Source organism: Lissotriton helveticus, chromosome 6 (genome assembly GCF_964261635.1).
Source record: "Lissotriton helveticus chromosome 6, aLisHel1.1, whole genome shotgun sequence".
NCBI classification, from domain to species: Eukaryota; Metazoa; Chordata; class Amphibia; order Caudata; family Salamandridae; genus Lissotriton; species Lissotriton helveticus.
Window position 1 is genome coordinate 1,087,143,073 of NC_136067.1, and position 22,825 is coordinate 1,087,165,897.

At 45.6% G+C, this 22,825-nt stretch overlaps 1 protein-coding gene across 1 annotated transcript in view; it reads right to left on the bottom strand.

The window, feature by feature from the left end:
* The window catches only part of SPRTN (SprT-like N-terminal domain), a 320,234-nt gene that overhangs the window by 220,634 nt on the left and 76,775 nt on the right, over positions 1–22,825 (bottom strand). The gene's annotated exons all lie outside the window — the stretch shown is intronic.

Here is a 22,825-nt window from a genome sequence, read left to right on the forward strand (position 1 = left end):
TAGTGTCTCTTCTCGGTGTAGTGCAACACTTTCTGCTTTAGCCCATACCTGCAAGGAGCGTTTACAATCCGGCGCCTTAGGGGGTTCAGGGGGTTGTTTCGCCACTACTAATCCCAGAGCGATAAAGCGAGAGGTCCCCTTTTGACCTTTGCTCCTGTGATAAATGTGTAGGATACAAGTTTCCTAGTCCAGGGGTACTGTACATTCTGTGCAGTGGGTTAGGGCATCGGTTACTACTCTCCAGTACTCCCCAAGTCTGGGACAGCCCCCCGGCATGTGTAGTAGGTCCGCACCTGTGGTGTGGTATGGCATGGCATGGCATCGTGGGCACCCAGCGTCCAGAGGGGTGAAATATTGAATAATTTTAGCCGGGGTGAGATGCCTTTTGTGTTATGTAATCTTGTATTAAATGGAAGCACATCTTCCGCGGTACATATATAGGAACTTCTAATACAGTGGCCCACTCAGAATCTGTAAAAGGATGCTGAAGATCCCCCTCCCAACTCTGCTGCAAGTTTGACAGTGCTGTTGCTGTGTGATGCCTGAGGGATGTGGCGAAATATTTTGTGAGGTGCCGGCCTTGCCCCATGACATGTAGGTATTGTATCATTAAGTGCATTGGGGGTTCCTGGGCCATGTCACCCCAGTGTTTGCGAAGTGTTGCAATGACTGCACGATGCAATAGGAACTGACCGGGTTGACGTCCAGCCCCTTCAACCAGCGAAGCAAACGGTATCAGAGCACAGTCCCGATACAAGTCTTCGATATGATGAATCTCCCCTTTTTCCCAGTGACGTAGCTCCAATGACGTGATGGTTGTGGAACCTCTGGGGGTGCCCAGTAGCCGCACATGGTTTTTTGCCCCATGTGATGTATGAGCACCTGCGGTAGCAGCGATATGCTATGTTGAGCAGCAGTGGGGGTGGCGCCTTCACCTCATTACATGGATGAAACAAAGTGAGGAGGGCGCGAAGAGACCAGGGCAGTAAGATGGCCGCCGTGACCGGTAGTTGACGCCCGAAGAGCCACCTGGCCACCCATTGCAGTTACGCAGCAAAATTATACTACTCTGGGTTGGAAGGTGCCAGTCTTCCTTGATTTGTTGGTAGGTAGAGTTTCAGAAGAGCCACTCTGTTACAGGAGTTTCCCCAGATAAAACCCTGCATTACTCCCTCAAGGGTTCGGAAGAATGGTGGTGGTGTATATATAAGGGCAGGTTAGTGAAGTATCATAGAAGCTGCAGCAAAACTACCATTTTAATCAAGGCCACACAGCCTGTAACGGTCAGAGGGAGCGTAACCCAGAACGACATCTGGGAGTGAATAGATGTCAGTGCTTTACCCAGGTTGCCGTCAAATAGGTCCTCTTGCAGATGGAAGATTCTGACCCCAAAGGTATTGAAATGTGTCGGTTTGGCTTTTTACATAAACATTATTAAACGTGTATTATGGGTTGGGGCATGTTTAATCAAACTGGCATAAACGCAATTCTGACGCATTCACTTTCAACACTCACAGAGCGGCAAACTCTCCCAGAGTGTGTGCCAGCGATAGAGGGATTGACTGTACGTCCTTGATGGATACAAGGAGGTCATCTGCGTACAGTGAAATTCTGTTGGGAGACGATATACCCGCAATTCCCCAGTCCATCCCTTGTATTTGAATGGGCGCCGTCAAGGGCTCAATAGCCAGCAAGGGCTCAATAGCCTTGTCTAGTCCCTTGCTTCACTCTAGTTGAGGCCGAGATGTGAGGCCCTGTCTGGACTCTAGCCATCTGCTCGTTATATAACAGTTTGATCATACTAAGAAAGGAGCCACCAATTCCATATCATGGTAACACAGCAAACCGGTATCTCCACTCTAAGGTGTCAAATGCCTTCTCTAGGTCTAGTATTAGGCAGCTGGAGTAGGGCAACTGGTACACAGAGTACTTGGCTACACTGAAGAAGCGTAGCAAGTTCAATGAGGTACTGTGGACTGGTACAAACCTGTTTTGATCAGCATGAACTAGTGATGGAACCAGAGATGTCAACCGGTCAGCTAGTAGTTTTGCTAATATTCTGTAATCTGTATTTAATAGGGTTAGTATGAACCCAGCTCTGCAGGATCCCCGTCGGGTTTGAGGAGCGAGACCAGACCTGCCTCATTTAATAACATAGGGAGAGCTGATCCCTCCAAGGCAGTGGTATATAGGGTGTGTAGGCGTGGGGTCAGAAACACTACATGCTTTGTAGTATTCTGCAGGTAGGCCATAGAGGCCAGGAGTTTTACCTGTCGCCAATGCCGCTATGGCTTCTCGGATCTCGTCAGGGTCAATCGGGGCTTCTAGCGATCCGCGCTGCTCCGGTGTGATCACGGGTAGGTGCACTGAGTTCATTCAGAAAGGTGTCCTTGCACGCTTGGTTGCGTTGGACAGTAGATTCGTAGAGTGTGGTATAGTGTTCCATCATATCTCATGTTGCGTATGTACTGTGTGCCCCGCTGTCATGGGTACTGCAAGTATGGGTTGTCAGGCTGTTTCTGGCGCAGTAGCCACGCCAACAGCCTCCCCGGTCTATCTGACAGCGCGTGTGTGCATGCTGAACGCGAGGTGTAGTTTAGGCATCTCAACTGTTCTAGAAGTTCCATATGTTCGCTACGCACCGCGTCCAATCTTCGCATATCACCCATACTAGACATCAGCTTGATTTCATTTACTAGCTTGCGCTCTACCTTACCTTTGTCTGCAGTCAGTTGTTTGCGTATGTTCTACGCGAGTCTCATGCTGTGTCCCCTAATGATTACCTTAAATGCCTCCCACTCAAGAAGTGTGCGAAAATCAAAATATTCCGTCATGGTAGTTCTCAAGGAGGCACGGAATGCTGGATCTTTTAGTCCTGCTGGCTGAAGGCACCAGATGGGGACAGGTGGTGGGTGTACGGCCGAGCTGAGTCATGTTTTGGGGGTTATAATCGGAGGGCGTGCGCCCCAGGTAATCTATCTGCCTGACAAGGGGTAATAGTGAAGGTGAACTTATAATGTGATCCAATCTTACATTCAGGTCATGTGTGTGGGAATAGAAGGAATATATGTGCGTATCAGAGTTGCAAGCATGTCAGACATCTATTAGGGACCAGTGGATGAGCCAGGTATATTGTGTGTGAGCGTTCGATGAGGCAGTAGTGCATGTCAGAAGGGGGAATGAGCGGTCCAAGTTGACGTCAAGTACAGAATTAAAGTCTGCCCAATGTGGATTTGGGGGTCTCCTGGAAGACCACCCACAGGTGCAGGGTCACCCTATCGTCCACGGGTCCGGAATACAAATTGAGACCAACACTGGAGCACGGAGAGAAAAGACATTTATTGCAATCTCATGAGAGAGAGAGAGAGCGAGCATCGACAACAGACACCCCCAAATGTCTGAGGAGGCAATCTGCTGAGTATTTTGGTTCCGCACCCAATATACCCTTCATCCCCACCCTGTGCGTGCAAGGAGAACAATAACAAAAAACAAAAATTTACACGACAAGCAGTGGTCAGCCTGATACAATCAGGAGGTTTAGCTGTTGGGCCCCTGCAGGGCATATGTGAAAACCATAAAAATACAGTAAGCAGAGGTCAATCTGATAAGTACGCAGATGGTAGCTGTGAGGTCCCTGCAGGGCGTAGGCGAAAAGCATGTTTATACAACAAATAGAGGTCAATCCGATAAGTCCGCAGATGGTAGTGAATAGTGCATAGGTGCAGTGCATAGTGCACAAGGTGAAGACGATAAGCATCTGGAAAAACTCCCTGTCCGACTGGTTGAGCATGTGTTGGTTAGTTTGTGGTCATGCTAGGGCACAAACAGGGTGTGTATGTCCATGCAGGAATGAGGCGTCAAGAGTTAAGCCCCAGAGCGTTCGCGATACAGAGAGAAGGTCAGTGGTTGAAGGGTAAAGCACAAAATGGCGGAGTGAATGGCAAAATAACAGACATACTTTTCCACACCAATAGCCAGGGGATCCTGCTCCAGGAGGTTAGGACACCTGTGAGCTGATGAAGTAATGCTGTCTGCTCAGTTTTGGGGGCATATATGAACACTATCAAGATTGTTTGGTCATTTAGCTGACACTTTGCAAGTACATATCTGCCTCTCTCATCTGTTGTCACCTCCTCTAACTCAAAGGGAGTCCCTGCTCTGACCCATATCAGTGCCCCGCCCCCCTTGCCTGGGACGAGAAGTTAGTGCTAAACATCTGTCCTCACCAGTGCCGTTGGAGGTGAATTTCTTCCGCTTGACTTAGGAGAGTTTCGTGCAGTAGTGCTATGTTGGTGGCCCTATGATGCAGGTGGGAGTATATGGAGTATCATCTTGCTGGCAAGTGTATGCCCCTTACGTTCCAAGTAATAATGCTAGTATGTATTATGATGTAGATTCATGGATCTGTGTGTTATTTATGGGCGATGCGTGGCCTGGTTCTACCGTGACTAGCGAGGAGGATTGCTTACATGGGGCTTGGTCATGGTTTCCTCCTTCTAATGGGGTTCAGCACTATAACATGTGCAACTTCATTAGAGTGGACCTAAAACCAGGGCCTACCAAACTATAACATTGTGTCATGGGGAGTATCGAATGTGTCAGTGCCTGTTGGGGGTCGTGTGTATGGAGGTGCCAGTTCCCAAGTGCCTTAGTGAGAGAGCCCTACATGTTCAAGTGTTTGATGGATGGCACCCCTAGATCTAATGTAGGGGTGGCAGCCCCACTTCGGTGCCCCTCCTGATTGTGTCTCAGTCACATGAACTGGTCCTTGCCTGTTAGGTATGAGCACCTAGTCCAACAAGAGTCAGGCCTTTATCCAAGTCCGTAGATTTTCACCTGATCATTGTTCTGCAGTTGCTTGTATTAAGTTATTGGAGGTCTGCGGCATCACTACCAGCAGGGTCAGTGAGTCAGGTCACTCGTGCTATGAGCGAGCGGAGTTCTCTTCGCTCATTGATTTGGTTGACTGTTTCCTGGTCCGAACTGCGCATCCTGTCTCGGATTGTAGCCGCCACTTGTAGAGTTTCGTGTAATTTTTGCTCCAGGTCGGTGACAACTGTTGGTGTGGTTGGTTAAGTCGGCCCCCAGTTTTTGGTCCTTCTACGACTGCCTGTCTCAGCGTGGTCTCACTGGAGTATCTGGTGGTGTGCTTCCGGCTACCAGTCCTAGACCGTTCAACCAGTCCCAAGCATCCGACGGGGAGTCAAAGAAGTAGGTGGTGCCTTTTGTCGGTACTCCGAGACAGGCCGGGAACAGCAGAGAGTAGGGCATATCTGAATCACGTAAGAGTCATTTAACAGATTGGAAGGAGCTCCTACGCCTCTGCACCTGCGTTGTGTGGTCAAGAAACAGCATGATGTGCACCTTTTGTACTTTTATGTCTGACAGCTTGTGGGTTTCTCTTAGGACAGTGTCTCGTTCCTATAGTTCAACAGACAGATCAGGAACTGCCTGTGATTTGCACCTGGAGGTGGCTTGCAGGCCGGTACTCTATGTGCATGTTTTACTACAAACAGGGGGGTGGGTGGGGGGGGGTGACAGGACACCGCATTCTGGCTTCTGCACCTTCTGGCAGACCCAACATCAGTACATTGTTAAAGAGCGATCGACCCTCTGCATCTTCCAGCCTTTCTTCTAGGGTGCTCATTTTGTCTAATAGTCTTTGTAGCGTATCGGTGTTCGAGAATGTGGCTGGGCGCAACTATGTCAGCGTAAGTTCATTAGTTAACACCTTCTCAGCTAACTTGCAGTGATGTCTGTGCAAAAGTGTGAAGTCTGTTGTGACTGTCGATTTTGGCTTCCTAGAATGTGCGCGTTTGGTCGAGGGTTATGTCAAGTTTTTTAACTGCGCTTCATATGTGTCCATTTTGGCGGCTAGTGTTGGGAGCAGGGACTCAAGAACTGTGGCGACTTCAGTTTGGGACAGCCTGTCCGCACCTGGGCGGTATACCGTCTGTAATGTGATCAACCGTAGGCGACCCATAGCTAACTGTTGGGTCATAGGCATGTGGGAGCAGCTCCTCAGATTTCCAGCGTGCACTGGGTGCGGCCTGGTAATTTTTGCACTACTGAATTGTGCGGCCAGTATTCTCGCAGCCACTCTTTTGGTCACTGTAGCAGGATTGGCGCCGCTATCATATCATTATGTATTCTTGGAGGGGCCTCTCCATGCCCCCAAAGCGTCCAGTTCCCACCTCTAGTTCAAATGCCCAGTGTCCTGCAACAGTTTGGTAATAGCCAGGGTCTCTAGGCCCGGAGTGAGAGCCTCCTCTTGGTGCCCTAAGGGTTCTTGTACTGACAGGGGTGCTTCCTTCAGTGCATGGGGACAGGGTTGGAATGGTCATTCAGCGTAGATGTCAGCCCTGGGCATCCCGCGGGTAACTCATCTCCACTGCCGCAATTCTATCCAGTAACCTCAAGGAAGTTCGGCCTCTGCTTTTAGTAGGAACTACTTGGGGCTGTCTTATTACAGTGGCTATGCAGGGTGGCTCAGCCTCTCTTCTTGCTTATTTATCCCAGCTTGCGTCTGGAGCAATGCGTTGGGTTCCAGTCAGGACATTCTTCTTCCCTCTGCTGGGTTCATTACGCACTCTAAGCGCAAGGTATCTCGATGCAAGGAGTTCTGCACCTCTCAAAAGTCTTCAGTCCTGGTCCCGAACCGGCCCCCGAATCTCCCCCAGCCGCTTCAGGTTCTGGTTCTTGTGAGGTCAGCAGGTCCTTTCCCAATTCCTCACTTCGCATGTTTTTATATGTCTGATTCACTGCCTCTGTGGCCAGGTGTTTCGCTCACCTTCAGGTACGTGTGGGCAGTTGCAGCACCCACTGATTCTCTGTTCTGCCGCAGTGCAGATGTGGGATGAGCCGCAGCACACCGCAGCAGCCCAGCTCAGGATGTCTTGACGCCCAGGCACAATCTGACCTCCGGGGCTACAAGGGGTTCTCACTGCGGTAGGGCAGCTGAGGGCCAAGGCCGCAGACCAGGCCCTGTCCCGTCCGTACTGCCAGCGGTCGCACTCTTGACCTGGTAATGTATTTTTGCCCGTGGGGTGTGTTGCGGGCTGGATCTCACCAATTATGGTCGCAGGCTCATTTCCGGATGTTTTTCGGCCCTCGACCTTCCCATAAGCAGTTTCTGGTGAGTGTTTAGCCGTCGCGGTGGGGGAGCTTCCTGCTCGCTGTAGGCCATCAGTTCTCCCTCGGTTTACGCCGATTCACAATTCCGCCGGCGCGTTGTCTCTTCACTGCCAGGAACGCCGACATTCTCGGATAGTTTCGCTACTTATCGAAGGCTTCTCATGATGGAGAAGAGTCAGGATAAAAGGGTCAGGTCGCAGAGCTTCTCTAAGTTGTGTCTGCCATATTGGCTGCTTGGCCACGCCCGCCATAGTAAAGCATAGTTCAGAGATCCGTATAATTGTCTGATTGGCCAATTTGGGCTATTGATTTTAGTTTTCCTGGGGATAGGAGGAGATTTATTTCTTTTTGAGCGGGGGAAATAAGGGGAGAGAGCAGGGCAAAGAAAGAGAAGAACGAGGTAGGGGGTCAGAACTAAAAGAAGGATGGTGGGGTATACCAGAACTCTGACAAGGTGGTTCATAATGTGGACTCTTGGATGCAAGAGACTAATCTGGCCCAGAGTAGTCTTCAATTATCCTGATCAACGTTTTGGTTGAGGACAATGTTATCTGCGCTTCTCAGGAAGCAAACCCAGGTCCACCAAGTATGGTAAGAAATGGATTTGAAATCCTTGCAGTCGCAAATAATCATTTTGACACCAAGTGTTTGCCACAGGTCAAATAGTAGTAGTTTTGTTGTGTTGAGTGATGGTGGGAGGTTAGGGAGGGCCCAGAGACCTAAGGAAATTAACACAGGATCCAGCAAAACACTGCAGTGGAAGATGTCATTAATGATTTTACTGATGCCTTCACAGTATGACTGAAGCAGGGGACAGTGATAGACCATATGATCTAGCTCGCCCATTTCTGAGGAGCAGTTCCAACATTTAGGTGAGTTAAGAAAGCAAAATGTTCAGAGCTTAGCTGGGGTCCAAAAAGTTCTAAATAGCAAGTAATATTTGATTAAAGTACAATCAAAGATATCTTGAGCTTGGTAGCATGTTTCCAAATCAGTGACTAGTTTTTTTTCCAGTTAAGTGGGACTAACCAACACAGCAGGAGTCGGATCATTTCTACTGGTATTCCTGAATGGGGTTAGAAGCAGATTCTTTGAGAATATTATAGAGTTTTGAGTCTTGGTGAGTATGGGCAGATAGTGAGGCAGGTTTCTTTAGGATAATTGGGGGCTGATGGTTTTGAAGTGTTGGTGGCTGTTTATCGGCACGGAGTTTTAGGAAATTATAGATTTCCTTACTGGGAATGCCTGTGGAGGCTTGAAGAAGGAAAAACAGGATGGGGTTGTCTCTGTTCATCACATTTTTGATCTATAGGATATTGTGGGTAGGGTGACCAGGTGTCCGAGATTTGCCCGGACGGCCCTGGTTTTCCCCCAGCTGTCTCAGCAAATTTCAAGAAATGTAGCTCATGTCCTGTTTTTTTTTTAAAGGGGATCGTCTGAAAATGGCAAGAGGTGCTTTTTTATGTATTACAAAGCAGGGATAGTTGGCAGTTGTTTCAAGAAAGCAATTTAATTAACAGGCAAGCTAATGCGTTCTGTAATTCTCCGCTGAGGAGCGCTGTCATTATTTGCATTTCCTTGAAGTAAAATTGTAGTCCTTCTATTTTGGTGAAATGTCTCGGTTTTTGGCTTTAAAAGTCTGGTCGCCTTAATTGCGGGATAACACCACATCAGTGGAGGGCTTTATAATCAATTTTGTATAAGTGGCATGTGCCAGATAGATGCGTTTGAGGAGTGTTTGATTCGAATAGGGTAGTTCTTGTCCAGATGTTATATAGCAAAAATATTTCAAGGAGTATTGCGATTTAAAGTGGTCCATCAAGATATTTGCCAGCAAGGTGAACGGACGGAAGAGGTGTACCTCAATTTCTGTTCGCAGAGGTTGAAGTAGGGAGTTTGGACAGAACCAGGGTATGGATTGCTTAAGTAGGAAAGCAATTTGCCTCTTATTGAAGTTGTGTAGGTCCACTCCTCCCTTCTTTTGGCTAAGTAATAGGATTTTGGGAGCAGTTCTAGCTTTTTAATATGCCAGATGAATTAGTAGTGAGCTTATTTAGACTTTTGAGGAAAGAGTCTGATTGTAGGAGGGGGACATACTAATGATAAAGTTCACTTGTGGAGCGATAAGCATTTTGGTGCACTCTAGTCTGCCCCACTAAGTCATGTGTTTTGGGGACCAAGTGTCAATCAGGCCCTGGATCTTTTTCAAAAGCATGTTTTTATTATTTGTGTGAGATTTGTGGAGGGATTAGCCTAGATGTAGGCCTATGTATTTCTGGTGGAGGTTTTGACATTGGAGGTCAGCACCATTGATATTTGAAGGTGGGCATATGGGGATGAGTGAAAAAGACTTGTTTTTTTCTTTGTTTAGTGTGTTTCTGGAAGCGTGGGAATAGGCATTGATTTGTTTGAGGATTTCCAGGATAGCTGCTTCTGCATCCTCCAAGAAAATGAGGACGTCATCCGCATAGGCTGCTACTTTGTGATTTGTAGAGCAGAGGGGGATGCCTGGGATTACAGGGTTATGGCAGATTTCTAAGAGGAGAGGTTATATGGCTAGTAGGAAGAGTGTGGTGAAATCCTTGCCTGATCCATTGGGTGAGTTAAAACATTTCTGAAAGACAGCCACTGACCCAAACCTCGGCTGAGGGGTGATCATATAGTACGAACACCATTTGTTTAAAGGTGGCTCCAATGTTGAATTTCCAGATTATTGATCTTACAAAAGGGCAGGAGATTTTATCTTAGGCCCTTTCAGCGTCTAAGGCTATCGCCATGGCTGGGGAGCTTAGGAGAGGCGATTTTTTAAAAACATGTGCAAATAATTTTATGTTATCACAGGCCAAATTCCCTTTAATCAAGCCAGCTTTAGTGGTGCGAATTTGAGATGAGAACATTTTTTTCCAATCTGGTGACAAGGATCTTTGCATAGAATTTACAATCTACGATGAGTAGAGAAATTGGTCAATAGTTTTTGGTGCAATTAATCCTTAATATCTTTGAGGAATACAGAGATTATAGCTTCACTGAAGTTTGGCCTGTTTTGCAGTTTAAGGTGCAGAAGTTAAAAAAATGATTTTTGATGCGATGTGAGTAGGTGCCTAGAGGTTTTGTAGAATTGGCTTGTGTAGCCAAATGCCACTTGGGCTATATTTAGTGTTTTGATCACGTTTTCTATTTCTTCTGTCTCTAATGGTTTGTTAGTGAGGTTTGATCACTTCCCGTTAGTCTGGGGAAGTTTATATTCCAAAGGTAGTTTTCGCAGTCCGCAGGGGTTGGGTGTTGTTCCCGGCTCTATAGATCTTTGTAGTAATGGGCAAAGGAACTTGCAATATTTTTGGAATCAATGTGGATTTCAACTACAGGGCTCGAAAAATCAAAAAATTGGTACTAGTCCTGCAGGACTAGTACCTTAAAAATGTCCTCGACCTAACTGCAACCTACTTGACCTCCGTCTCTGAAAGCGGAGCAAAAGTGACAAGATAACAAGATTTAAAGGCATCTTTATTGCTCATTAACTTTGTGAGCAATAAAAATGCCTTTAAATCTTGTTATCTTGTCATATTTGCTCCGTTTTCACAGACAGAGGACAAAAGTTGGTTTGTTTTCCTACTCGCCAGAAAGGGCGAGTAGGACGTAAAAACAGCTCGACCATGTTAAACTTAGCTCGACTATGCGAGCGGTCGAGTGGAATTTCGAGCCCTGAACTACTTTGTTTTTGATTGCATTAATTAAGTCGGTCTGGCTGTTCACTCTCCGGTAGATTGCAAGAAAGTTTCCGCCCTTATTAAACTCGCACAACTTTTTTGCTTTGTATGTGTTCACCCAGGTGTGGATGCTATCTAGCTTACTGTACTGGTATTTTAGGTTTTTGAGTTTACTTAATGTTTCTATGGAGTATTTTCTAATAACGAAGTGCTCAAGCAGTTTAATCTTGAGTTCAAGTTCTTTCAGAGTATTGTTGGCAGTTTTATTTATGTTGGTCATGAAACTTAACAGTTTGCCCCTGAGAGTGGCCTTCATCGCTTCACAGAGGGTTTCTGAGGATATATCTGGAGTTGTGTATATATATTTTATTAAGTAGTTTCTGATTGTGGATTGCATTTCTTCCCTGCAGGAGGGATCACTTTTAAGTGTGTCATTGAGGAGCCAGAGTCTGTCCAGCTTTTGAAAGTTTAGAAATCAGGATAGCGACAGACGCAGGCATGGTCAGAGATAATGATAGGCTTAATTTTCAGGTTTGAGCCAAAGGGAGTTAGGGTTTGATTGGTGACAATATAGTCTATTCTCGAGTGAGAGTTAGGGGATTTGGGTAGAAAGTGAATTCACTGCCTGTCAGGTTGAAAAGCCTCTAGATGTCCGGGAAGTTGTGTGAGGTGGCTATATTTTTCATTTGTTTATGCGATTTACCCGCTCTAAGTTTACAGGATGACAGCCTGTCTAGTATCAAGTCCAATGGAAGGTTGAAGTCCCCTCCCACTACGATTTTAGAACCATTTGGGATTTCATGCAACCCTTAAATCAGGTTGACCCAGAATATGGGGAATCTGCTGTGGGCGCTTATAAGTTAACAAAGAAAAGTTTCTGGCTGTCTTTCATAATTTGTGAGATGACCCATCTACCTTCTGTGTCTTTGGCATTTTTATTAGGTCTCGCCTAGCGCAGTACGCATGCGCTCCTCAAGGAGAGGGCCTCTTGGAATCACTTCAGACTTCCAAGAGACTTCTCCATGTGGGTCGGCCTCCTACCACACATTCCATTGGCCTTTGCGTGTGGATTTCAATAATGAAAGCACGCAAATGGCCAAAGACGCGTGCATGTCCCGCCTTCCCTCTAAGTTTTCACTCCATTGGCCTAGGGTTTTCGGGAGCGAGCAGCGTTGAGCAACAGCAGGCAGTGTGGCAGCTGCATTCTTTACATTCTTAGCAGTGCGCGCACCACTCGCCTCGTTTACTTTTCCATCTCATTGTTATGCTCGGCAGGCTGGGCGGTTGCTATGTATGTTCACTGCCGGAATGTTTGCCCTGTTAATGGCGCCCTCGTTCCCTAAAACAGGAGAGTGTCGTTAACTGAAATTTCCAGCGAGCACAACCGGCCTCCGCGTGTCCCGGCACCGGGCGGGGGATCCATCGCTCGCCGTTTGATCGGCCGCGCTTGAAAGGCTCCTGGATTCAAATGATTTACTGTTATAACTGCACTTTGTTACGAAACACATGCATATAATTTTAGCGTTCTGTATCCAGTCTAGTATACTATTCTTTCTGGTGTCTTATTTGCCTTTGTTTGTAGTAATGGCCAGTCTGTCAATGCGCAAGTCTTTTTATTTCATTTCACTAACAAAGAAATTACAAATTACACGGACCCTTTTCGGAAGGGGAGGGGTTGACCACGGCGTGCACATGCGGATTCATTGGCCTGACAGCAGTGCACACAGCAGTGCAGTGCCAGGGTCCCGTGCAGTGCCAACTCCTCGGCTCCCGCATCCGTCTCCTCGCCTGGTGCTTCTCCCAGTCTCCAGCACCCTTGCATGCCTTCCCAGCTCTCTGCTGCGGTCGCCGGCCCGGGGGCGCTGTAAAGAAAGTCACATCTCCTCCTGCCCCCTGCTCCTGACCGAGGGTGCCCGAGATCCGGAGGGGTGGAGGAGGAGGCAGAGGTGCAGGGGGCCGAGGGGTGCATGACAGCAGAGCTAGCACTCCGTGTCTGGGACTGCAACACCATCTGATTCTTCCTGACTCCCTCTCCTCGGTTCTATCTCATCCCCCCGCTCTCCTCTTCACCTCACTCCATTCCTATCTTTCCTTTCAACCCTCTTCATCGCACATTTCCATTCTTCCTTTCCCCTAAACCCTTCACCCCTTTCCCTTCCCCCTCTCACTTCCTATCTCTGCTCTAATCTTTTTTATCCCCTCTCTCTCCTTCCCCTCCTGTGTTCCTATAGCCCTCTGCTCCCATTCTTCTACATCTCCCAAGTCACCCTCTCAGTTACTCCCTCCTCCAGTACTCACCTTTGCCCCCCCGCCTCCTTCCGGCTGGTGCGGCAACCATGGTGCTGGTGTTTGCGGTGGAGGGATTCTTCTTACCAGGGCTATTCCTTCTCTCCCGGCGGGGGCTCCGGGAGCTGCCAGGGCTACGGTGGGAAAAGCCGGACGCGGCCATTGTGTCAGCCAGGTACGGACCTTCCTTCCCCCATCTTTAAATCCATCAGACTTCCCTTGCAATGCACCCTGACCCTTGCTGACTCCACGCATCCCTCAGACTAACCCAGCCTACCAATCAAGCACCACGACTCCGAGCAACCCACCCGACACCCCATGTCCACCAACCACACACCCCACCGACAGCCTATCCGAAACCACAGCCTCTGCCCTGTATCCCCATAAGTACCAGGGGCATGGCTACCATTGGTGCAGAAGGTGCAGTGTTCAGAGCCCTGACGTGCCCACTGTGCCAGATAAATGCTGTATTTTACTGCACTAACAGTTGTCTCATTACAAACGGCGAAGGCCTCAACTGCGTTCTCTAACATTCTCTTACAGATACTCCAGTCCTCCAACCTATTGCAATCTTTCCACTCTTTGGTTGATCCTGTCTAACCCTGCAATCTAAAACTCTGAACTGCTCCTTCAATCTACTATCTCTAATTTCGTAAAATGTCCTTAGATACCCCCGCCTGTCCTTATTTTCTATGGTGCTTCTTCACAATTTAATACAGTCATTTGTTCCACTGCCGCTCTTACACATACTCCATATCACTTATAAGGTCCCGAAGCCGAGACCTATTGGCTATGTCAATGCTTGTTACTTTAATGCCAGCAGATCTGGCAAAGACGTTGATGACATCATTCTTTTTGGCTGAGTCAGATGAGCAGGCCATTTCTAAATACCATTTGTTAAGGAGATTTCGGGTAATGTCTTAATCTATTCTGGTCTCTTGAGGCAGAAGGATATCTCCTCTTAGCTTGTGACAGCATACTAGTATTTTTCATTTACCTGGATGATTGAGGCCTTTAACGTTAAGTGATAATATTTAGTGTTGCTAACCATGGCATTTACTGTGAGGACTGCAGTCTACGTTTCAGTCCCTTGATGAGCGGGCGTGGGGGGTTAGTGTAGAGGCGTATTTTGATGTTTTTGATTACGGGATCAGGTCTTGTCTGTTTGGGATATCCCCTAGGGCGGGGAGTGGAGGGAAGCAGTTGAGAGGGAAAGTAGGAGAGTCTAGAGAGTGAGATAGGAGACCGTATAGAAACTAAGGAAAGTAACAATGTCATTGAGGGCATAACAACAGAAATTGTGGCGACAGTGATTGCCACAGAGCTGCAAGATGGGATTTTAACTCTGAGCAAGTAAGCAAAACGGGCTGGTGGGTCGGAGTGGCAGCCAGAGGAGAAGGTACAGTCCAGCAGTTGATCGTGGGTAAGCAAACCAACATTAGGAGGGGTTTGAACTTTTTAGTGGTATTTATTTTGGTGGCGGAACAATGAGTTATGCCCACTTGAGGAGCATGTGATTCAATACATTTCCTGGTATGCAACAAAGATCTCATTATGATAAGTTTTGTATGTAGTACAAAAGTATGTTATGCATTATATGCACGTATCAACTATGTAACCATATATAACATTTCATTCCATGCATCACATATGTATTAACCATGTTACCACATATTACATTACATGCATCACATATCCTACTTCATATATCAAGGCATGTATTATCTGAATTCCATGAGATACGATTGAATATTTGCATATCATTTCATATCATATCGGGATATTGGACTCGATTTAACTGCCCTAGATGTGATCATTGGCAGGCGGTATTCCCAGTATTGGAAGACGTGACCAGGTCATGAAAAACAAGTGACATTTTGGTCTTGTGCTTGACATTATGCAACATTGTGTAGTAAAAAATTTCAATTGCAAAACAGAGAGCTGTGGAAGGAATTGTTATTATCATATACAACAATCCACAAAGCATCTAGAGCAGACTTGCCTTTGTGTAGAATTGGCCTATGAGCGATTGGAAGGAGTTGTGGTCAGATGTGGTTGGAATGACTGGTGTTGTATTGAATGATGCACTTTAGGTGTTGAAGTGACATGCAATGGTTTTGTTCAGATAACAATCAGATATCAATCACTATGGAGAGTTTGAGTTAGTGCTGGGCGACTTTAAGGACCGGTGCTGAAGTGGTTTATGTGAGAGCGGTTGATGGAATCATTAAAGTTGTGTAGGCATGAGACTAACAATCTGCACAGCACCAAGAGCAGACAATTCAAATTGTAGAGTTGCCCGTATGTTTTGTTGGAGGCAGATGTTTTCGAATGTGGTTTGGATGACTGATGTCTAAATGACTGAAGTAGTTTAGGTGTTGGAGTGGTACGAGACAGGGTAGTTAGCTTTTGAGTAGATGTGTTTAGCTGGGCTGTATTCAGAGAAGTTTGGTGTTGGATGAGCACGAGGTGAATGTATGCATACTTACTTGGTGCTTCGAGTTACAAAAGTGTCAATATTGACCAATAAATGTGCAACAAAAGTCAACAGTAGTGTATCAGTAAGAGGATCATCAGCAATAAACTGGACCTGGCTGAGATCCTAACATTCTCAAATACCGAGAGAATAGGTGTACAACAATAAATATCATTCTGTCATTCTTTTGTGTTATTCAAGATAAGCAACAACATTCTTGTGGTATTTTAGGCATGAATACAAACAGAATAAAGGCTGAGTTTTATCTGTGCAGGGGAGAAAGAGATAACGAGGTCATTTGAAGAGTCAATGCAAAGTTCTTAGGTGGAGAAGGTTTAAGAGGACATCTCTTTGTTGCCGATTCTGGACGTAGGATTCTAGTTCAGATGGATAGTCTAAGATGAAGGACTTTCCCCTGTTGGTAAAATTGAATCAGTCTGGGTCGATGAAGGATAAGTTGATGTTCAAGTTCATAAGCAGTTTGACCATCTCTTTGGCATAGGCTTAGGCTATTCTGAACTAGTTATCGTTTCATACTAGCATTTTAGCTTTCCTATTGAGTGATAATATAGATTCGGATTGCTGACATCTAAGTGGTCTTGGATTTTTTGCACCTAGGATCGGTCTGGTGGGCACTCTTTCAATTTTAAATGCTCTGTTGAATGTGATGCCAAGTATTTGTGGAATCCATTGTTCTAGTAAAGAGATGCAGGAGGGAACTAGGTCTTCTGTCCCAACAAGTAATCGAAGATTCTCTGGTTCCCTCTTCTATTACTGTAATTGAGGTCAGTGATTGTTCTGGAGAGGGTGTAGATTAATTTATTTCTGGCCTGGGCAGATTTCTTATTACAGTTTTCATTCTCCAGTGTGCTTATTTGTGATTCGCTCTCTGCAGTATGTATTTGCATAGAGTTGAGGTAATCACGCATGGCGGAGATCGCAGTTTGTAAGGACTCAGTGTTCGCTTTGGTACCGTGATCAAGTTTTTAGAGGGAAGAAAGGTCGCAGAGAAGCAATTTAATTTTTGGGCCGACGTCAAGGGTTTGTTTCCGTTTGATAGCTGACTCAACGACCGGAGGATCTTGCTTTGCTCTTCTTAGAGAAGCTTTCTGGTCTTTAGAATCTTTGTGCACTTTCGTATCTCTGGTTTCCTTTTTTGTCTGCCATTCTATTGAGATCTTAGAACCTTTTGGAGGTTACATCGACACAGATTTTTTTGCGGTGATGAGAGTGGGTAGCGAATCAGCTTTCTTACCGATTTGTGGCACGCGGGACAGGTATCAGTAACCCAATGTGACTATCCCACAGTTAGCTTAGTGCTCAGAGTGTTAGCCCTTAAGTTCAGCTAAGTCTGTATCAGGTCAGATAATAATGCACGCCTCTTTGTTGGTGGTTGGGTATAATATGATGAGCAGTAGGCTAATTTCAGTGGCTGGCTATTCCAAGTAGCAGGTTGTTAACAGGATTGTGCGCTGCCATTGGTGAAATCTTGCCCTACTAGAGTTGGGTTTGCCCGTCTGGGACTTCAACTTTGCAGAAATCAACACGTTCGAACTCTGCATCTTGCAGATGGAATTGTACCTGCAGCTCAAACTCATACTTGTGTCGTGCTGGTGTCTGTACTTGAACTGGTGCTTTTCTTTGCGCTGTACAGCCGGCTCTAAGACTTGAACTTGTGCTCTGCGGTCTGTGACCGTCTGAGTTAAGGTTGCTTGAGGCAAGTTTATTATTGTTGGTGTTGTCCCAATAGTTAATGGACTCAATAGTTAATAGACTACTAGACTGATTTCAATAGACTAATGGATTAGTAAGCTGTTAAGTCTTCTGTAGCTGTTGCCTCACTTATTTATCTTTATCTATAATAATAATAAGTTCCTTTCACTAGGCTCAATAGTTCTCGGTGATATTCAAATAACTGGGTTTTGTCACAAATGTCCCAAGGGGAGCTGGGCAGGTTGCACCGGCAGTCCACAGATCCCAATATCGGCGCCAATGTGCAGATGCTGTCTTGTCTCTGATGTGGCCTTGAAGGCCTAGACTTGTTCCGACCTACGCACCCCTTGTGATGGGATAGCGGTCTCATGCCCTCTGGGGGTTGGAGAATCAGGTGAGTGCAGGTCAAGGGAAGCGATGGCAGGCCGGTAGCTATTGAATGCAGGGGAGCCTATGGTTTAAGCGAGCAGGGCAGGTTGCGTTGGGGGAGCCGGCGTTACCAGGGCCGGCATTGGATCAGACCCCACCCTACATCGCTCTTTACGCCTTTGATGAACTGCTAGGTCTATGGCCGCCTGCACTTTATTGAGTACGGCGAAAGCAGGGTTGCACAGGAGTGATGACCATATACAGAAGGGCGGACATAGATGGGTGCATGATGTGTTCAGCACTTCATGCCTACTCGCGGGCTGCGATCCTCAGAAGAGGTACAGAGGAAGAAACATTAGACCGGTGAGCGCTTATTGAGGGGTACGGATCACAGCGACTATTGTTGCTGTTGCCAAATCTTATGGGCAGGGATATGGCACTTCACTGAAAGTATTGCATATGGTTCCCAGATTACGGAGATACAGGTGTCATAGAGATAGGCCCCATCGGCTGTTTAAGATGGCAAGATTCCAGCTGATCATAGAGGCCTGATCAGACCTTGCATAGTTGTGTGTTGGTTATGTACGACTTCAAATAAAGTAGTTCCACTTATGCAGCGATTGGAGTCGTCTTTACAATTTTGGTGATGCTACCAACACACCAGTGAACCTACACATGCTACTCTGGTGTTAATCGTCAACGATGTCTCTGGCTGGTAAGACGTGCTCTAATGATCGTATCGTCATCGACGCTTCCTCGTTTCTACGATTTTCTGGCAAGTAGAGATTTGTGTTGCCATGGGGGATATCATGTCATCATTGAAAGGTGAAGTTATCATGTAGTACCTACCAACGTGCAACCGTCTCAACGATCTCTCTGAGGAACTAGTGATATCATTGAAATGCATACTTTCTGCACAGGTGTTGCTCTGCCGTAACGTACTGCCGTCTTAGGAATGTTCTTGCGCTGTCCTACGGCCTGTCTACACGTCCCTACACAAGGTTTCTCAACGTACACGCTGCCATCTAGGAGAGGATTCAGACACATTTTCAGCAAGTGGGAACCTAAGTGCAACACTCCACACACCAAGCAGTTCATTTTTCCTCGTTCCAATCCTTTGCAACATTTTTCTCCTCATCGGTTGTGTGCGCCGCTCACGTGCAAGTGCCGGCGAGGCGGCAATTTCTTCATTGTATATTGGCGAAATCTTTTTGACATTTGGTGGTTTTTGTGAGTATTTTTGGGTGTGCAAACCGGTTGACGACTGTTCTCTATGCAATCAGGAGCTGTTGCGCTTTGTGCTGCAAGTTCAATTTCATGTATGCTTGACTTGCTGGCAGCTGTTCATCTTCTGCTTTGTGCTATCCGGCTAAGTGCTACTTGTAGTCTCTGTTTAAATCTTGCGCTTGGGTTTTGCACGTTTAGTTGGGAGGGGGGTCTCTGAAGCATTCCATTTACTCCTTGCTGCCATTGTACCTGCAATCTGTTACACAAAAGGAAAATAATAAGGGATTCCAACTTTGAACAGTGAGATACTCTTATTTTATTCTAACCATCTTCAGGCTCCAGTACTATAGGATGTGCCCGTTATTTACCTATGTACATTGATTTTCCTCATGGCATCAGGGAATGTGTACGATCTGTCTCCTCAACAAGCGTTTTTGCTTGCAGCAGGTGAACCAAAGTTAAAGTTGGAGGAATGACGTGAATATTTTGCAAACTACATTTCTACGGTTGATGACAAAGATGAGGAGTTATCGCCTGAGAAGAAGAAAAAAATATTATTGCATGGTTTAGGAGCTGGTGGTCTAAAAATGTACAATTGAATTAATAAGAAAGTTTGTGTGGAAGGACAAGGTGATGTGTAAGCTAATGCCCTAGAAGACTTGGACAATTACTACAAACCCCCTGTATGTGTTGCTGTGGATGGCTATAAATTCTTCCACCGGAAACCAGGGAAAGAAAAGTCTCTAGAAGATGATGTGTACGTGCTGAATTTTGTGTCTCTCACATGCTGTTTCGGAAATCTGTATGACGAACTTACAAAGGACCAGGTTGTAATGCCAATCCAAATATTCAAGACTCCTTGCGGGCAAAAGAAGAACAAGCATTGGCATAACCAATAGGTCTCTTCTTTGGGAGGTGAAAGTAGTTTTGCTGTATATCAGGAGTCCATAAGTAATAAATTGCAAATTGTCCTGTAAATGAAATATGTTTACTGTTTTACAGTAGTGTAGTTGAAGACCTATTAAGTAAGTTTGTTCCTGCTAGTACTTAGCATCCAATATTATGCATTAATACCAGTAATAAAAAAAAAAACGGACAGGCTAAAAGAAAATAGGAAAAGAGGGTGTGTCACAGCGTGGAGACAAGGGGGTGCATGCGAAGGAAAGAAGAGGGCAGAGAAAGGGGCCCATTACGTAGAGGGGATAGAAGAAGCGGACTGTTTTTTAAACGAACACGGCGTGGAGACAGGTGGTGCATGTGAAGGAAAGAAGAGGGCAGAGAAAGGGGCGCATTACGTAGAGGGGAAGAGAAGAGGCGGACAGTTTTTTAAAAAAAATGGCCAGGCAAAAATGAAATAGGAACAGAGGGTGTTGAAAGCGAATTGTACATGTGATTTAAGTACTAAATCAGGGCTCGACAAATCTAAAAAATCTTACTTGACCTGCAGGTCTAATAAGTACACTTTTCTTCTTGACCAGACCTCAATTGCACTCAACCCACAAATTGGCACCTGGCACTGAAGCGGCAGATATTACTCGCCAGGCCGGTCAAGTAGGCCTGAAAACTGGCTCGCCCTTGAAGAAATATACTCGCATTTGCGAGCGGTTGAGTACATTTTCGAGCCCTGTAAATGTGATACATTGTACATTTCATTGGATTTTTAAGGTAGTAACCGCACTGAAAATGTTTTTACGCCCAATGTTTTTAAAATATGGGATCAGAAACTGTGCAATAGCTATTGAACTTTTAACTCAAATGAGATTTTTGGATATAGCATGCGCTATAGGGAGGTTTAGGGCTGCTATCGAAAAGGTTTTAATGGGCACATAGATTTTTACGATTTAGGTAAATTGTGATGAATGTATTTATAGAGTATGATGGTACAGGGCAGAATTGAAGTTAGGGTACATTTTAAAGTATTCTGATTTTTATACGTTTGTATGTAACAAATGAATTCACCAATATTTTTAATAGTGGTATTAATTGATGTAATTATAAATGTTGATATGGTTGTGTTTCAGGACTAAATGGTCTAAATAAACATTTGCTTGACTGTCTGACACCCAAGGAGAACACCAGGTATTGCAAGACAACTCTTCATAGTGGGGGAATGGCAGACTATTACGTCAGTGCTGTCGCTGTGGGCGCCAATTGTGATATTTTTTATTTTCTAGGTTATTGAATGGTTCCTTGTTTTGGATCTTCCACGGGTACGGGCAGTTTGCAATAGTGATCACCTGCAATTCCTCCCATTAACCACATTTTCAACCTTGCCCCTCCCCTCTGTATAACAAACATACATTTTTCTTTGGAATATTTGTGGATTTTCTGATGATAAATTCAAGCTCCAGAATATATTTAGGGAAGTTTCAGCTGGATTTTGAGAATCCATTTCGTCTTGTGAGTCACTCATCTTAAAAAAAAAAAAAAACTCCACAAACCCACACAGGTTTTTTTTTCCTTTTACAAGCTCTATGCTTCAAGACCAAGTAACCTTTGGCCATCTGTGGGTCACATTTTTCTACATTATATACCATTGTTGAGCTAGTGCAAAGAAAGCAAAGTGGAAAGATAAAATGAGAAGCAGTAACCAGATGGCATGTTCAACTACTCACAAGCAGTTGATGTTATATCAAATGTTTTCGAAATAATTAATGTTACCTCAGTGTAAGTCTTCTAAGGGTGACATTCTGTTTCTGATGGTTTGCATCTGGCCCTCTTGTAGGTGTGTGCAGTCTATGTGATATTACAACGTGATGCAAGTAGAGCTGTAGTAGTAATAATTCAGTTGTGTGTGCTGTACTGTACGCACCTCTGTTCTACCTCCCTCTCAGTTGCTTCCCTGCATTCTAGAAGATGCCAGATTTAGGGGTAACCGGGATTATCGTCAGTGCTGCTTAAATGGGCCAGAAGGTTTAGAAAAAGCCACGTGGGCTGACTTATGCCAGACACTTTAAATGTTAGTGGAAACCCGAAATTATGTGCATTATTCTGATTTATGTTTATTGTATGTATGTGGTTTAACTGAAAACATGGCATGTCTCAGGCTCTTCCGGGCTAACGTGCTACCTCTGCTGAAACACTTGGCAGGCGGAAAGGGCGAAACAGCTAGATAGGAATATTCTATACAAATAACATTCACTTACTATTAATGGCAACCTGGAGCCCCAACAGCTCGAAGATGTTTCAGAGTATGGTCTGCTTCCTATGGTCACCCCCACTTTTTACTGTGATTTTCTGGTTTTTCGACTTTAGTGTGGCTGTGGGCCTGCTAATCAGACCCACAGCCCAGCTGTTTTCTCTCTAAATGGATACCATGTACTTTAGGTACATACCTGATTGGGTATTGGGTCCCCTTTGTGGCCCCTGTATAGTGTACCATAGGTACCCAGGGCATAGGTGCATCCAAGGCCTACCAGGGGGCTGCAGCATGTATTATGCCACCACTGGTTGGCCATCCAAACTGATCACTCAGCCTGGGCAAGGTGGTGTAATCACCCCTTGCTTAGGTATAGTATACCTATATCTACCCTTATATATAGACACATATGTACCTATAAGTCACTCCTATGGCAGGCCTTAACAATTCTGGAGGCAGAGTGCTTGGTTTTATGTGTCAGGCAGTTAAATCAAATTCCTGGATAGGGTATTAACTAGAGAAGGGTTACCTAAATACATTTTGAGTGATAATGGACCCCAGTTCATGTTGGAAAACTTTAAAAAGTATGTGGAAAGAGATAGCATAGTGCACACGACTACTTCTGTGTACCATCCAGCTGGGAATGGAGCAGTGGAACTGTTTAACTGTGTTAGTTTGGAGAAGTGAATTACACAAAATGGTGTGGTCATACAGGATTACCCCCTTCAAGACTACTGTATTCAGTCCTTTTCAGTTGATGAGGGGGGAAAACTC